General features: G+C 41.0%; 1 protein-coding gene across 1 annotated transcript in view; it reads left to right on the forward strand.

The window, feature by feature from the left end:
- LOC122814987 (protein mono-ADP-ribosyltransferase PARP12-like) overlaps positions 1-18720 on the forward strand; it is a 1242293-nt gene that overhangs the window by 264835 nt on the left and 958738 nt on the right. The gene's annotated exons all lie outside the window — the stretch shown is intronic.

Consider the following 18720-nt stretch of genomic DNA (forward strand, 5'->3'; position numbering starts at 1 on the left):
GACTTTTGATATATGTAGAAATACTGAAGAAGTTTATTAGACTTTTCAGCTTTATTGACTGTGTCTATAAATGATAGTAATGCAGTGGAAGTGCTGTGATCTGGCCAAAATCCATGTTGCATATTGGTGACTAGCTTATTTTGTAAGAGATAATGGAGAAATTGTTGACGTATACATCTTTCAGGGATTTTAGACAGAGGAGGCTTGAAGGGTATGGGACAGAAATTTGTAACGTCAGTGTAATTACCTTCTCTTTGTAAAGGGGATAATATATGCCGTTTTCCATAAGATAGAGAGACAGGATTCTGTAACTGATCTATTAATAAGAATGCTGATTGGATGTGCTGTTACATCTGTAGCTAGCTTTAGGTGTTTCAGGTGAAGGTTGTCAGCTGAGGAAGAGCAAGGTTTTAGCTTTACTATGAGAGTTATACAAACTGGTTGAAAGGTAAAGTGGATAGCGTTGTGTGTGTGTGTGTGTGTGTGTGTGTGTGTGTGTATCGGAGAGGTTGCAGTTAGGTAAGTTTTGTGAAAGAGATGTGCTAGGGTCTAAGGCAGGGGAAGTTAGCTGCATGAAAGGTAGTGTGTTAGGTGAGTTTGAAGTTAAATTGGCTACGCAATCTGTGAAGTATGTATTTAAATAGGTAGCTTTTGAAGAGGGGGGAACATCAGGGTATGGGCTGGGATCTTCTTTTGTACCTGGGTTGATGAGAGAGTATATGGAAGACCAGAATTTTTAGGGTTGGTTTTATGGCTATCTTGTAAAGGAGTATAAGACTTTTTATCTTTATTAACTTGGTTCTTGACTTTGTTTTGTAGCTGTCTGAATAGTTGCTGATTTTTGTCATTTTTCCTCAACCAGTTAATCCATGCTTTCTCTTGGTCTTTCAGAAGGAGCTTGCATTGCAGGGTAAGCCGTGCATTATGGCTGTTTTTAATTCTTTTTGCACTCTGTGGGACTAAGGTGTTAATATTTATAAATGGTTCACTGAAGTACTCCACTGTGTCGTTTAAGGGGAGTCTTTTTAGGATGGACCACTTAACCACTTTCAGAGATTCAAAGAAAGACTCTTTGGAGAAAATGGAGAGATTGCGGGTAGTTTTGAGCTTATATTCTTTTGTTAGTTGTGCAGTAGTCCTGTGGGTATAAGCTGGAAGGTGGTCACTTAGTGTATCGGGGAGGATACCTGAGAAGGTAAAATCAGATGAGTTGTTAACCAGAATCCAGTCCAGGATAGCTTGTTTGGAGTTATTTTTGTCATATCTTGTCTGTGTATTAATAAGCGGAGTGAATCCAAACAGGTTCATGCTGAATTTGCAGGTAAAGACTGCCAGTCAATGTTTAAATCACCCAGGAGGAGAATTTCATTTGTGTTTGCATGTGCTGTTCAGGATAGTTTGTTTTTCAAGTATTGGAATGTTCTGTCCTGGGGGATATATACCCCTGCAATGTATACGTTCTTGGCTCTATTAAGTTTTTGGAATGAGGTTAGGGTTTCTGCTTTTTCAAATTTTGCAATTGTGCCTGTCTAGGGAGTGAGCATATGTGGGAAGATTATAGCTATTCCACCTACTTTTTTGTGTTTTATTAAGCCTAATAATAATATAATCGGGGATAGTGTTTCAGTATCTTTTATTTTATGTTTTAGGCATGGCTAGGATATCTGGACTATGTTGAATTATCCAGGCATGAAAATCTGTGATTTTGTTGCATATTCTTCTAATTTTTAGAGTGACTATTTTTAACGTTTAGGGTGTATTCTTTGGTATGGGGTTTTGTTGGTGCTTGGGATGGGGTGAATGCCACCACAGTAGGGTGTTGTAGAGAAAGATGGTTAGTTTATTATGATATTTTCAGTAGAGAGGGGTTAGAAGTATTACCCTGAATTTAGGACTGGTGTTTTTTTTTATTTTTGGGTTACAGCAGTGGAATGGAGTTATGGGAAATGAGCTTGAAGAGATTTTTGAGTAGCTAGTGGGAAGATGGTTGATAAATGAGTATGAAGTAATGGCTCAGGTGGCCTTATTTTTTATTACTACTGGTAGGGTTGTTAGGAATGAGAGGAGGATGAATAAAATGATACAGGAAGGGAACAGTATGGTTAGTGTTGTAAAAATCTTGCATTATGGTAAGGTGAGCTAATCAGCAGTGATGATAGTGTGGAGAATAGGTAGGTTTTTATGGGGAGGGAGGAAAGTGAGATTTAAGAAGGAATTTAGAACAGAAGTAGGTGGGGATGGTACAGTGAGAACAGTTTATGATTGGACAGCATAGTTAGGCACACGATAGGAGGATGAGTAGGGGGATGGGTAACAGAGGTATAAGTTTAGATCTAGTGAGGATGGGTGGGAATTGGGGGAAGCATAGGGAACAGGGTGAAGCCTGAGCGTAGTGAGGGATGAATGGAGCAGGTTGATCCACAGTGGAAGTATGTACCAGGAAAACGATCTGTACAACTGCATCGAGACAGGAGGTAAGATAAGTCTCAATGGAGTAAGTACCAGGAAAACAATCTCTAAAATTGCAGCAAAACAGGGGGTAAGACGAGTCCTGATAACTTTAAAGGCAGTAATAGGCAGTAAAACAAGCTGCTAGGTTATTTTTATGATGCACCTAGGTTAACTGCACTGCGGTGGTGGTGCTACGGTAGCGTTGTCACCTCACAGTAAGACGTTGTCTTGTTGGATTCTCAGCTAGAGCGTCTTCTGTGTGGAGACATGCATGAATGGGCATACCTTCATTGAACTGGCTGGCAACCCGGCACGTAAAAATCTACTGCCAATCATTAGTGGACCGGAGTTCTGCTGTGGTGACCCCTAACCGGGAAAAACCGAAAGACACAACAACCTAGGTTAACTGCAGCAAGCAGTATTGCATTGAGTTTGGCTTGAAATGCTGGAGAGAAACTCAAATGAGGGTAGGGCCAATCAGGTACTTCAGTGGAATGCAGTTACTCCCCTTCTCCACACAGATGTTTTTCCACCAAAAAGCAATGAGGTATAATGTTTATGGATACAAACACAAGGTCTTTGAACTGTTAGATACCTGAGACGAGTCACAGCATTTCATTTTATTGTTATGAGCTTTGTTTCCTTTTTCCAGGGAAAGTTTTAACTGCTAGAATAAAATATGCTAAAGTGTTAATTTTGCTTCACCTTAAGCAGCATAATGTGTATGGGTGGGGGGTGTCCCTACAGCAGATTCAACACTACATTGCAGAACACACTGAAGCTTAAGTGAAGGAAAACAAAATGTTTCTTTAAGTTTAATTTGGTTCTTGGAAATTGACTTACATAGGTTTTAACTGAAGATGTTTCTTCTTTTGTGTTTTTGCAGCTGAAGTGAAATTCAGCTATACTTGTTCCGTTGGTAGTGAGAATGTTTTAACTTTTCCAGCAGGAATTGTCAGACTATGTGCTCAGTAAACTGGGTGGGTAAAATAATTAGGATAATTTGGTGGTTGAACTAGGCATATAAAGTACTATCCGTCTATAGTCTTCTACATTAAGTAATCTGTAAACAACATAAGTAGTGCACTATATTTCACAGCTGTACATTTGTACTTAATAGCCTTTAAACTGGAAAATAAAGCAGCTAACATGAGATATGTCTAAGTATGCAAGTTTCAGATTACTGAAATGGAGGCTTCCACAGTTTAGGAGGACAGATGGAAAATAAAGCAATTAACAAGAGATATGTGTTGGTATGCAAGTTTGGGATTACTGAGATGGAGGTTTCCAGATTTTAGAAGGGAAGTTAGAACTCCTATCTCAGTTAGTTCCCACTTTTTGCTGCACAGTACACAGTGTGTAAATGTGGCATTTAAGCACTTTAGAATAAGCAGCTTGAATGAAAAAAAAAACAGGCGGTGTCCCAACTCTTTTCACAAACGGAACTGCCTCATATTAACAATTGACTAGACTGGCCAGTAACTGTGCTATTCATAAAACATAAAATCAGGTACTACAACTGAACCCTTCAGCAGAGGCCGGTAGAAACATGCTAATATATATGCTAGAGATTAGCAGCAGAGAAAAAAAATTACACTTAACCAGATGGCAGCACACTAGAAAGTTATGTGCTGTAACTGTGCAGTTCATAAAGCAAAAAGTTGTGGGCTTCCACCAAATCCTAGAGCAAAAAGCCAGTAGAAACTGGTGGATATACTTGCCTGACATTAACAGCAGAAAGACAGCAACACATACCCAGTTTGTAGTATGTAGAAGATTCATTTTAATTGCTTCTAGTACTAGGCTGTACCAGAATAAAGTAATAGGTTTTGTTAAGAAATTCAAAAAAAAATGCAGTGTGCCTTACCGTAGAGTGAAGTAGCTGGATAGAGTTGGATTTCACTTGGGTTATGGGGTAGAAAAATAATTTTGAATTTGAAGCCGCAAAGGCTATAGTAGCTGGAGGTAACCAGATGTCATGTCTCATCTATCTGATGTCAATTTTCATTCTGTCCTCAAATGATGGGTTTGGATCCGATCCTCTGATCTGACTCTGCCATTGCTAAAGCTTGTGGTAACCAAAAAGCTCTCGAGCCTCTCCCTTCCCCATAATGCACCAACCATATGTTACCTTACATCTCATTTGCCGCTTTTTGTAAAACACTTGGTTGCCATAGATGTTGAGCTTCATCTCTTATTTTTTAAGATAAGTTACACTTTTTCATCATATTTCTCTTCTTTTATCATTCCCTTACATTCATAAATTTAATGTAACTGCTTTTGTCATAGTTTATTGATTTTTTTTCTTTTTTCCTACTTGATAGAGTAATTTACTTTTACCATTCTTGGTATTTGCTGTTCTTTTCTCCGTTTCCTACTTGTTAGAGTAACCTTAATTACCATTACTGCTATAAAAAAACAAAACAAAAAAAAATCTATATAAAACTTCCTTTCTTCTTCTGTTTCTCTTTCATCATTGCCATGGCTGAGAAAGAGCCTTCTGGTTTCAAAAAATGTTCCAAGTGTGGACATAACGTACCTTTGTTGGACACCCATAGTGTATGTATCTACTGTTTGGGACCTCAACGCCTTCAAGGAGACTGTACTATTTATTTTATGTATTTATTTAACATTTGTTTACTGGGAAAGTCCGACTTGGAATGAGCCTATTTTTAGCAGAGGCCTGGGGAGAAACATTCCAGACGCATGTCTTTGTAACATAGGAGGAAACTGGAACACCTGGAAGAAACCCACATGAACGCAGGGAGGACATGCAGACTCCGCACATAAGGCACCCAGTCAAGAATCGAACCAGACAACCTCTTGCTGTGAGGTGACAGTGCAAACCACTGCACCACTGTGCCCTATTTGTTGCAAGTCTAATCCATGTGCTTTGAAGGATAGGAAAAACAAGTTAATGTTTACCTTCCTCATTTGGAGAGGCTGTTTGCAGGGGCTCAATCTCCCAAGAAAAAAAATCCAAGGAGTTGAAATCTCCTGCTCCATCTAGTTTCTTTGTATCTATCTTCTGAACATTCTAGGAAGAAATCAAAATTCGATTTGAGGAAGTCTCATACCTCTTCCCCCTTGGATCTTAAGACAAAGAGATTGTCTGATCTAATATCCTTGGTCCCCACTAGGAAACTGTTGGATTCTTCAGCTCAAGATCCTATGCCTTTAACCAGGACCCAGTATTCTCCATCTGTAGATCCTTTACCTTCTAGGCTGCCTTCTCCTATGTTAAAGAGGCACCATACAAAATTTCCTTTGCTGGCATTATCCTGACCATCTAGAGGTTTAACTGAAGAAGATGTGGCTCAGATTGAGGACGTTTCTCTTGTTGCAGACCCAAATGTGTGTGTTATCGGCGCCTACTGGCTCTGATCAGGCAGGCCATCTATCATCACATCATCTCATACTTCTCCGATGCCCTTGGTTGATGCAGAGACCCAGGATTCGGGTCTTCTGGGTCCATCAAGCTTGGATCTGAGGATTACCTTATTGTTGGATGTAAACTTGAGTACGTCAGCTCCAACTTTTTCGGATCTGGAGGACTCTCAAAGTTGAAGCCTCCATGTCTGATCTGACTATGAAGGTTTCAGAGCCATCTCTACTCCTTGGTGCCTTGGCACTGGATAGCTCAGCTCTGACTTCCTCCTCAGGGAGACAACTTTCAGGATGAGAGGAGGTAACAGTCTGGAAGCCTGCCTTTTCGTCTATGAGGTTTTCTCTGTCTGGAGTGGTTGGCCTTCGAGGTTGTGAAGAGGGTTTTATTTACTTTGACAGGACTGACTGCTCCAACCCCCTCAGATTTCCAATCCACCCATATGCTTCTGCACCTGGAGCCTCACCATTCAACACCACAGGGACACCCAACCCAATACCTACAGACTACCCAGCAGGGTAGTAGTCTCTTCTGGCACCTCCCTGGAACACCCCACTGAGGAGGTCCCTAGGAAGAGGAAATGTAAGAGGAAGCACTTAGACTCTCCTCAGGATTCAGTGAAGGTGAAGGGGTCCCTACGATCACCTCCAGAAGGCATCTCATTTTGGAGACATCCTGGAGATCCTGAAACAGAGAAATGGTTGGACCCCCAGTAATCCTTCACCTTAGGAGTTGATATTTCTGGAAGCATTAGGAGCTAGCCCATCTACCTCCTGGGTTACTCAGCCTACCAATGATCTGATTGATTTGGTTGCATGGTGGGTGTGGAAGGAACCTGCTACAGTTGAACAGACACTCAGGAGACCAGAAAAAATTCTAGCACCACCTTCAGAGAAGGAATTTTGAACTAAAGGGGTGCACTTGGATGCCATGGCTGTAGCAGCAGCCACCAAAAAGGAACTTGCTGAAGAGTATTCCACTGTTCATCCCTTAACAGGGAGTCTAGGGTGATGGACAGATTTGGGAAGTGCGTCTACCCTTCATCAACTTTTGCCCTTAGGTCACTGAATTATTTGGCGTATTTTTCTAGGTTGCAAAGGCATTTGATCAAAGAACTTTCAAATTCCCTTTCAGGGTCCATTCCTACAAAGGACCAGTCATCTGTGGTTTCTCAGCTGTCTACCCTTCAATCTATTTTGAATTCATCCATGGGACTAATTTCGCGTGCAGCCGAAGGTGCCCCAAGACCAATGGGTTCAGGCATTTCCATTAGGAGGCAAGCCTGGATGTGCTTATGTGATTTTTGTGGATCCCTTCAAGTCTTCATTTGTCGTTGCTCCCTTTGACAGCACTTTCTTGTTCAGACCCACAGTAAAGGACACTTTATCCAAGTGTGAGAAGGATGAAAAGACCCTCTGTACAGTGAGCGTACATTTTTTGACTCCTCAAAGATCCTTCTCAAGGAATTAGTGAAGCGGGAGAAGATATGGTTCAGGAAGTCCCAGGGTCCTTTCCAGGACACACACAGAGAAAGTTCCCCTAGGGGCAGGGGGGATCTCTTAACAGTTGAAGCCACCTGTGTGGCAGAGGAGGCTTCCAACACCAGGGGTCCAGAGATTTTCTCTGACAGACCCTTCCAGCACTCCTGAAAGGAGGCCTGATTGCTCACCTCTGGAGGCAATTGGAGGGTGACTGTCTCTGCACCAGAGAGCCTGGCTAGATGGAACAAAAGATACTTGAGTGCAAAGGATTATCTTCAGAGGTTAAATAATACCTCTTTTACCTTTCCACCTCCAAACCCAAGGAAAATCTCCGATGTTCCACCCAGAGGTGGATCCAAGAGGTCCCACCAGACCAGATAGAATTCAGAACTTACTCCTTGTTCTTTTTAGTGCCAAAGAAAACAGGGGACTGAAGACCAGTTTTGGTTCTCAACACCTTGAACAGGTCAGTTCGACACACACAGTTTTGGTCACAGTTCAGTCCATTCTCCCTTTTCTGGGCAAGGACAACTAGATGTGCTCTATAGACTTTCAGGATGTGTATTATGATATAAAGATGTACAGACAATCCCAGAAGGTTTTTACACTTCTGGCTGGGAGACATTCGCTACCAGTTTAGAGCTCTGCCTTTTTGGCCTCTCCACAGCCCCCAGGGTGTTTACCAAATGCATGGCAGTAGTAGCAGCTCACTTGAGAGTGCAGGGATTCCGGTGTTTCCATATCTAGATGACTGGCTGCTTACCACCCCAACCAGGCATCTATTGATAAGGGCAAGGAATCAGGTTCTCCAGACTTGCACTCATCTGGGGATAACCATAAGTTATGACAAGTCTCATCTGCAACCAACTCAAAATTTGGAATTCATGGGAGCAATTTTCAATACAAAATCTGTGATATCTTCACTGCCTCTATCAGGAATGCAGAATATCAGATTACAAGTCAGAAAAATAATTTGCAGTACCAAGATTTCAGCCTGGTTGGTCCCCCAAGCTCTATGATCAATGTCAACACTGAAAACCTTGGTACCTTTAGCAAGGTTCCATATGAGGATTCTTCAGTGGATGCTAGCAACTCAGTGTTAGAGCTTTTACCACATCAATTGAGATACCAATTACTCAGTCATGCAGAAGATATCACAGATGGTGAATTCAATCAGATCAGGTTCTTCAAGGCTGTCCATTCACTTTCCTTCAACCCAAGGCCATAGTGTCCACGGATGCTTCCCAGTTTGGGTGGGGGGGATACTTTCTGGACAAGACCGCCCAAGGCACTTGGTCCCATGAAGAGGCCAATTTTGCATATAGATGTCCTGGAGATGAAAGCAGTGCTGTTAGCATTACAGCCATTCCAGAATGCACTTCATTCAGGTACAGATGCTATTCAAATAGACAGTATGTTGGTAGTTTAGTCCCTCCCTGTTTCTGATGTACCAAGTCATATCCCTTGTGTTGATAAGCACTCAGAGTGTGGCAGTGGGTGATCTCATCCAACCGCTTTCTCATAGCAACACACATTCCAGGGAAGTCCAGTGTGATAGCAGAAAAACTGAGCAGGTACAATCCTCTACCTCATGACTGGTCTGTCAAAATGAAAGTGGCAGAAGTAATTTTTCATCGATGGGGCCAGCCTTGCTGCGATCTTTTTGCTTTTCCCCTAAACAACAAATGCAGATGTTATTTTGCCCTAATCCCTCCACAGGGGGAATTGCCAAGGAATGGTCTACTTCACGATTGGCCCTCCGGTCTACTTTATGCCTACACACCAATCCCATTAATTCTAAAATTTCTGCAGAAAGCTGCCAGGTTGAAGAGCAAAGTCATTGTTATTGCACCTTACAGGGCTTGACAGGTGTGGTTTCCCTTCCATTGGCCTCATTCACATCACTAACCTTAGATTCTGGATCCGAGTCCGTACCTCTTGTCTCTCCTGATAGGCATGATCCGTCCAGACATGTCAAACCTCAGGATGACAGCCTGGTTTCTGCACTTCCATTAATAGCCATATCACCAATGCTGTCTTCCCCTGTCCGACTTATTCCTTTATCTTCCCATAAACCTTAAACAGGAAAACTCTATACAAGTAAATGAAAACTATTTGCTTACTGGGCACAATGAAATTATGGTGAGCCATTTTCAGCTCCAATTCATAACGTATTTGAGTTTTAGCTTTTTTGTTTAGAGAAGGGGCTAGTTCCTCAACCATTAAAGTTCAGTTAGAAGCAATATCATTTTTTCACACTGGATTGGAAGGTTCTTTGGTAGCCTCTCTCAAATTGTGCAGAGCTTTGGCATGAGGCACTCTTGTTTTGAGACCTCTGTTTAAGGACCCTACTCCCCCTATGGGATCTCACTTTGGTACTGCAGGCACTAATACATGCCCCCTTTGAACCAACTACTAAACGTGACCTTGCTTATCGTATTTGTGAAACTGTTTTTCTAGTAGCCGTTACCTCTGCTAGATGAATTTCAGACATTCAAGCTTTGTCTTCAAAACCTCCATACTTGATCTTTCACAAGGATAGAGTGACACTTAAACACATGCCTCTTTCCTTCCCAAGGTGGTGTGAGAGTCTAATATCAATCAATCCATTAATTTGCCTGTATTCTTTCTTAACTTTTCAGACAAGGGCATATACATGTTACATTTATTGGATCCTCACAGATAGTTACTTTTTACCTACATGGAACAAAAAAATCAGACAAACATAACAATTGTGTATTTTGTTTGCAGAATTGAAATTGGATAAACCAATTGCAAAAGTAACTTTAGCCAGATGGATAACTGATTGTATTTCACTTATCTAAAACAAATTTGAGTATTACCTTACCGCAACCAGTATAGACTCTAGTCTCTGGAGATAGGGCATCATTTGGCTCGCATCATTTGGCTCAACTGTGCTCAGCAATAGCCTTCTGTAGAGGCCACTCAGGACTATAGGTAGCTGGGGATTCTGTCCCGTCAATTGAGGATAAAATGGAAATTGACAACATCAGATAAAGAAGTTATATACTCATCATAACGTTCTATATGTTGTCCATTTTCATTCTTCCTCAACTTAGGTCTGTCATCTAAAGGATTGTAGACATATTATAGGTACATCACAGTCCTTTTGATTGAGCTCCAGATGTAGTCTTTCTCTTTAGGACACATATACACCTTTATGTATTCTTTATTTACACATATTTATACACCTAGTAAAATCAGCAAACAAGAGCTGAGGCAACTTAGAGTTGGTGCATTATGGGTAAGGGAGAACCTCGATAGCTTTTTGTTTACCATGAGCTTTAGTAACAGTCAAGTCAGATCCAAGGATCGTATCGAACCCATCAGTTGAGGAAGAATGAAAATGGACAACACAGATGGAACTTTATGGTGAGTACATAACTTTTTTTTTTTTTTTTGTAATCATCATCAGTCCAACATTACATAAATTGCTGCATTCCTGCCTTCTCTTAAACCTCACTCCTCCTCCTGAACATCATTATTCATGTATTGTTCCCACAGTTTGCATTTATTACTGTATAATTTGTTACTTCCATTTTGTGTATCATAAAATATTGAATACTTCAAATAGCTAGTTTTGACTTTGCTTTCCATTTTCTAATAATTGCTTAACAGAATTGATGTTAAGAAGGCTGTACTAGAATGTCGGCAATTCAGATCCTTTGTCAAAGCGCAAAAATAATTTCCTTATTTAGACATTTGGTTGGCCAGTATTTCTGATGAGTACTCTGTAGGGAATTTTTAAAATCTGCCAACTCATTATACTCCCAAAACACTTGTTCCCAGTTACCTCTTTCTTCCTCACCACACCTCCCAACATTTGCCTTCTACCGGAGTAAAAATTCTATGATATCTGCTTGGGGTACAAAATACCTATACAAACACTTCCAAGCAAAGATCCTAAACCTTCTTGACTTTATTGCATACTTGGGAGCCTTACATATGCTCTCCCATTGTTCTCTTGTAAATTGCTTTTCCAGTCTGTCTTCCCAATCTTTTCTAAACTACTTTGATTCTTATAGTTGCCATACAGTATTTTATATGCCCTACTAATCATCGCCTTCTTAATAGCAGACTCTGTTTTAAATTTGACTAAAAATCCCACCAGAGTAGGTCTTTTTCTTTACCTATACACTGATATCATTCCCTGGTAGGGAAGGCAGTCCCTAGAATCCAGTTCAGACATCATCTTGGCCTCATCCCACTCTGTTACCTTTCCCTATCTAGTTATTTGCTTCCAGTACGTTGGTTCTTTTGCCAGTTTTCTCCTATAAATTCCATGCTTATTTTCTGTAACCCTGTTTGCAGTCATCCTCATTGGCAAGCTCTCTTTTCTTCATTCACATGTTGGCTTTGTTCTTGGAATGCTTTGTTACTTTAAGAATGTAATATTTCGCTCTTTTTTAATTTCTCCACGTCTTTTGGATTTCTAATACCATGATGGGAATGGATCCCATTCCCAAGTCAAAGTACGATTAAAGTTCATGAATTTAGTATTGTTTCAATCTTTGATTGTCAGTCAGAAGTGCTGTTGGCAGAATGCAATGTGCCCAGTAATGACTCCTCCTGCAATTCATATGGGGTTGCATGTATTGGTAACATAGATTGTAGATTATTTTTTATAAGACCTGTTGCTCCTACTTCTGTTGGAACTGTCTGGGTATTTTTCTTCCTTATTGCTCTTGTTTCTGCCTGCAAATCCTGATAGTTTATGACTTTGTGTGTCTCTGTATGCAAGACGCGGTAGTCACTGGGTTTGCTAATGTCAATGATCAATGCTACTTTTGTCTTCTTTTCATGGACCACTGTATCCACTTTTCTAGCATCTGTCTTTTGAGCTGTTGGTAATGGGTGATCCCATGAGATGTAGACTTCTTTTTCTGTGATGCTTTGTGGCTCATGTTTCCAGTGTTTTTCAGCCACTTCAGTACCATAGTGTTTGTAGAATCCCCAGTGCAACAGTCTTGCCACATTATTATGCCTTTCAGTATGCATGTCACAACCAGCAACGAGGTTTGCAACTGTTTCCAATTCTGTTTTACAAAACCTACATTTGTCTGTTTCTCCCACGTTTTAATGGACTGTGTAAACCAACGTGTACATAGCCCACTATCTTGGGCCGCCAATATTAACCTTTCATCTCTTTGTTTGAATTTGCTTCTCATTCAGTATTCTGTGTGGTTGTTTTTGTTCACCTTTAGGAACTACATCCAACCCCCCACTTTGTCTCTCTATTTCTTAACCCCCCTGCTTCGTTATCTTCCATTTTCACTTTGAATTATAGCTTTTTGTGTTATGTATATGAATCTTAACTAAGTAGCTCTAAAATATCCCTTCAAATTGGGTAAGCCTAAACCACCTTCTTCTGTCGGAAGGACCAATTTATCCTACCCAACTGCCTACCTCCCAGATAAATTCCTTCAACTCTTTATTAAGTATTGGCCACAAATTCTCCTCTGGTTGGTAAAAATATGCCTGGCCCATACGTAAATTTAAAGGAACTAAAACTGTGTCTATAAACAAGAGCTTCCAGTTTCTCAGTTTTTGTTTCGCTTTTGTTTAGTTTCTTCCTTAGTTGCCATACTACTTTTTCTTTCGGCTGCTCCCGTTAGGGGTCTGCACAGCAGATCAACTGTTTCCATTTCCTCCTGTCCTCTGCATCTTGCTCTGTCACACCAACCACCTGCATATCCTCTCTCACCACATCCATAAACCTTATCTTAGACCTTCCTCTTTCCCTGTTACCTGGTAGCTTCATCCTTAGCATCTTTTTCCCAATATACTCTGCATCCCTCCTCAGCACATGTCCAAACCAACATAATCTTGCCTCTCTGGCTTTGTCTCCAAACCTTCCAACCTGGGCTGACCCTCTAATATACTTATTCCTAATCCTGTCCATCCTTGTCACACCCATTGCAAATCTTAACATCTTCAACTCTGCCACGTCAAGCTCTGACGCCTGCCTTTTTGTCAATGCCACTGTCTCCAACCCGTATAACATAGCTGGTCTCACTACCCTCTTGTAGACCTTCCCTTTCACTCTTACTGATACTCGTCTGTCACAAATTACTCCTGACACTCTTCTCCACCCACTCCATCCTGCCTGTACTCTCTTCTTCACTTCTCTTCCACACTCACCATTACTCTGAACTGTTGATCCCAAGTACTTAAACTCATTCACCTTCGCCACCTCTACTCCCTGCATCCTCACCATTCCTCTGTCCTTCCTCTCATTCACACACACATATTCTGTCTTAGTCCTGCTGACCTTCATTCCTCTTCTCTCTAGAGCACATCTCCACCTCTCCAGGGTCATCTCCACCTGTTCCCTACTCTCACTACAGATCACAATGTCATCTGCAGACATCATAGTCCACTGGGACTCCTGTCTGATCTCGTCTGTCAACCTGTCCATCACCATTGCAAATAAGCAAGGGCTCAGAGCTGATCCTTGATGTAATCCCACCTCCACCTTAAACGCATCCGTCACTCCCACCGCAGATTTCACCGCTGTCGCACTACCCTCGTACATATCTTGTACCACTCTTACATACTTCTCTGACACTCCCAACTTCCTCATACAATACCACAACTCTTCTCTAGGCACCCTGTCATATGTTTTCTCTAAATCCACAAAGATACAATGCAACTCCATCTGCCCTTCTCTGTACTTCTCCATCAACACTCTCAGAGCAAACATCGCATCTGTAGTGCTCTTTCCTGGCATGAAACCATACGGCTGATCACTAATCATCACCTCCCTTCTTAACCTAGCTTCCACTACTCTTTCCCATAACTTCATGCTGTGACTGATCAGTTTAATCCCTCTGTAGTTACTACAGCTCTGGACATCACCCTTATTCTTACAAAATCGGTACCAAAACACTTTTTCTCCATTCCTCAGGCATCCTCTCACTTTCCAAGATTTCATTAAACAATCTAGTTAAAAACTCCACTGTCATTTCACCTAAACACTTCCATGCTTCCACAGGTATGTCATCTGGACCAACGGCCTTTCCGTTCTTCATCCTCTTCATAGCTATCCTTACTTCCTCCTTGCTAATCCACTGCACTTCATGATTCACTATCCGCACATCATCCAACCTTCTCTCCCTCTCATTCTGTTCATTCATCAATCCTTCAAAGTACTCTTTCCATCTGCTCAACACACTCTCCTCGCTTGTGAGTACATTTCCCTCATTATCCTTTATCACCCTTACCTGCTGCACATCTTTACTAGCTCAGTCCCTCTGTCTAGCCAATTGGTACAGGTCCTTTTCTCCCTCTCTTACTCTTAAATACTTAATTTATTGTGTGCCCCATAAATATAGGTATTGTTGAACTAGTTCGGTGTGGGTACATGATTTATGGCTATAGCCTTTGTTTTTGTCTTCATTAATTTATGTCCTGAAAAGACTTGAAACTGTCCGAAATGTTCTACAGCACTAAGATGTCCTTTATTGTATTTATCAGGTACAAAATAGTATTGGCAAATAAAGACATCTTTTCCCGATTACCTTACCATTTCTAACCCTGCATTTCTGAATCCCTTATTTTCTTTTCCAATGGCTCTAAATGTAAAGCAAATAAGAAAGAGGAAAGATGACACCTCTACATGGCTCATTTCTTTAAATACAACTTATCATAGAAGAACCCTCCAACTTTAATTATTGCCTACAATCCTTCATATATCTTCTAATTATTATTGTATCAGGGAATGTAAATGCTTCCATTGCTCTGTTCACCAAATCCCAGCTTACTCTGTCAAATACTTTTGCAGCATCAAGACCCACCAACAACAGTGGTATTTTCTTACATTCCGCTTCTCTCTGGATCATGATTGTTCTATTAGTGTTTCCAAATGTAAGCCTCCCCTCCACAACCACATTGATCCATATCTATCAATTTTGGCAACACCTTTGCCATTCTTTTAACTAGTGTAGACATAAACCCATTGTAACCATGGTTTAAAATTGAAATAGGTCTGTATGAAGCTGGGTCTGATGAGTCTTTACCATACTTAGATAATACAGCCACCACAGCTTTCTTCCAGACTTCCAGAGGAATATCACATGTTCTTGGAAACTTTCGCAAAGGTTGATTATGCATTGCCATGTTTATGTCACTCCCTATCTAAACTGTTAGTAATTGAACCTCATCTACCTCTAGGCTTGGCATAATTAAGTCTTCCATGAATATTTCCCTTTCTGCTGTTTCTTGATTTCCGCATTTCTCTGCTTTATACATATTTCCATAAAGTTTCTTGAATGTCTGTAAAACTTCTACAGGATCTCTGGTTAATTTTCTTGTTATAAGCTCCTTATGTTTGGCAACAGCCCTTTTGAGGGGCTCCTGCACATGCCTTACACAGACCGACTAAAGTTCTTGTCACTATACTCTGTATCATATAGACTTCTTAGGAGAGACTTATGCCTGGCTTACAGAGCAATCTCAGATCTAAACCTAATGAACTTGCTGCATGTATGTAAAGCAAACGGGACTGGGTCTAACTACGGGATCCAAATACGGTCTGCAACTTAAGTAGGGCATGCTGGACGGACAGGTTTATTTCCCAGCAATTGCCACTTCTTTGGAATAGGCTACCTATTCAGGTGAAACTGTGCACCTCTATGACACTGTTCAGGTGGATTCTGGATGAGTGGATGGGGCACAGTAAATTCTTACTGGGTATAGTGCCCACAACCCTCCTGGGCATGGAGAGCCATTACTAAATGTAATATTGGGTATTGACCAACATTTCTATGGTATTACATTGGGATAAAATGGCTAGGCTTGAAATGACCTCTGGGTCGATAGCCTAATAATCTCACATGATCCTATGATCCTTATCCTTCTTTGCTTAAGTCGTTATGCTTAAAAGTTTTTGTCCTATGAAGTAAGTATCAAAGGTTGCTTAACAGCAGTCTTTCTGAAGTCATACATGTTGTCCAGATACTCACTTATTTTTTCTATAGCACTCTGCATTTTCACCTCTTCTTGTTTTGTGAGATTCCCTTTATTCTGCAATCTTTGCCAATCCCTCTTAATATTTCCTATTACCTCTTAACCATGTCTCTTTTTGTTTTATTTCTACCCTGTTTTTAAACTCCATTTTCACTTCATCCCACTCGCTTGCTATAACTTCTGAAGATATTTCTTTCTTCCCTGATAACTCCTGTCTTTTAAGAGGTAGGTGAGAAAGAACCATCGTCTCATTTTTACTTCATTACCATGTATTTTTATCTTTTTTTTTTTTTATTGTGCATGATCTAAAATAGTTATTATATGTCTGTCAAAGCTTTGAATTAAATGCAAATGTTAAAATGAAATATAATGTGTCTAGTGTAGCTCAGTTATTGTAGCTTGGGGAGTAATATATAAATTCTGTCCAAGATGTTCTTCGTACTTCACTGTTGCAGTCATTACATTTGGGTAATCTGCTGGCAGGTTGCCCTCAGTCAGCCTGATTAACAAAGTCTTGGGTCCTGCGTCAGTTGCTGTCCCTTCTTCCATGATGTCAGGTCATCAGGGGTATAAAACATGCAGCCGACGCCATTACATCAGTCTTTCTTGCCGCATGGTGCCCGAAGCAGAAGCAGTTCGCAAGTCTTCAACTAAAAGCTAAGTACCCCATTTGGGAAACTTTGTCTTGCTCCTTACCAATGTCAGTAAAAGTTAATAATTGTATTACTTGTGCGAAGCAAATACCTCATAAGGATTTTCATTTGTACTGTATTCCTTGCCTAGGCCCTGACCACAACGTGCCTCGCTGTCGGTTTTGTGCTAAATTTAATCAACACACTATTAAACGTCGGTATATTTTTGCTTCTAAATATTTTGGCTTGAGATTTAACTATCCAGAAATGTCGTCTGTTAGCAATCCGACTACCGGAATACCTAAAAACGCAAAGAAAAAGACAGAGACAGACTGTCGAGGTCCAAAACCGATGATGAAACTTCTCCTAAGCCAGTCGCCAGTTCGCCGGTACTCAGATGCTTTCGCAGCCCCTGATACCCGCTACTTTTGATTCACAGGCCTCTACTGAGATCCATTTGGAGTTCGGTATGCCGCAAGATACTTTAAGTATTGAACCCGCGGATGTCTCTACCTTAGATGGGTCCTGAGCCGCTGAGCAGGCACCGGCTTCTGAGGGTTTTTTCAGGCTTAAAGATTTGTATATTAAACCAACATCATCTTCAAAACGAAGGCCAAATACTACTTCTATGTCTAAAAAAACAACACTTGGGCTACATGTACAGGCCCCAATGCCTAAAAAAACGGTTTACTATTACAAGGTCGAACGGCACTCCTTCTACTGTAGTATAGTCGACAACGGAAGGTCGAAACTGATAATCGCGAACTTAAACAAGCAATCTAGGAATGAGTTTCAACATGGGTCGAGGTAGGGGAGATGTTTGTAGTTCAGAATAATACGAACACCTACCTCAACCCATGTTAATACCGTTCCTAGATTGATTTGTTGACTTCGACATTCGACATTTACGACCTTCCGTTGTCGACTATAGTACAGTCGAAGGAGTGCCGTCCGACCTTGTAATAGTAAACCCTAAAAAACAAATCATCAAAATGACTGAGGATTTAATTACCTTGATCAGGGGTACCCATCCCCCTCCTGCTAAGTGGCCTAGGCAAGGCACTAACTATGAATCTTCAGATTAGCTTTCCATTTCTTCTGATTCCTCTTCTGATCAGGAATTATCTATTCCCACTTATGAGGACTCTGATGCTGAAGATTCCATCCCTTCTGCTTCTCCTCCGGAGGATTTTTCTTTTGGAGAAACTTTGCATACCTTAAGGGAACACTTTCACTGGGAGAGTCAGGATTTCTCAGAATCTAAAAAGAGACTTAGGGATTTCCTTCTTCTTCCTCAGCATAGGCTTTTGGCTATACCTCCGGTTCTAGACATTGTTGATGATGTTTTCTCAGAGTCCAGTATAATTCCTGATTCCCTGCCTCCGGCTCCTAGTAAGCCAGACAGATATTACAGGGTTCCTGACTCCCACAAATTCCTCTTTAAAAACCCTACTGCTGACCCTGAAACCATTTCTCAGGGTCCCAAGGGCATTAAGGCTTCTACTGCTAAAAATCCTACCCCTTCTGATAGAAATTCCGGTGCGCTGGATAGATGGGGTAAGAAGGTTTACACGTCTGCAACCTTGGCAATCAGGGCTTTAAACTGCCAATTTCATGTGCTTAAATATCAACAGCATGTCATGGGTTTACTTAAACAGAAAAAGATGTTGATTTCTGACTGTGTGGAAAATAAGAGTTGCATGATTTATTGCATTCAGCTGAGCAAGTTGGAAAACATACTTTGCAATGTGGTTTTGATTCCTTGGAGGCCTCTTGCAGGGCT

This window comes from Protopterus annectens, chromosome 11.part0 (genome assembly GCF_019279795.1).
Source record: "Protopterus annectens isolate FY-2018-M chromosome 11.part0, PAN1.0, whole genome shotgun sequence".
Lineage (NCBI taxonomy): Eukaryota > Metazoa > Chordata > Ceratodontiformes > Protopteridae > Protopterus > Protopterus annectens.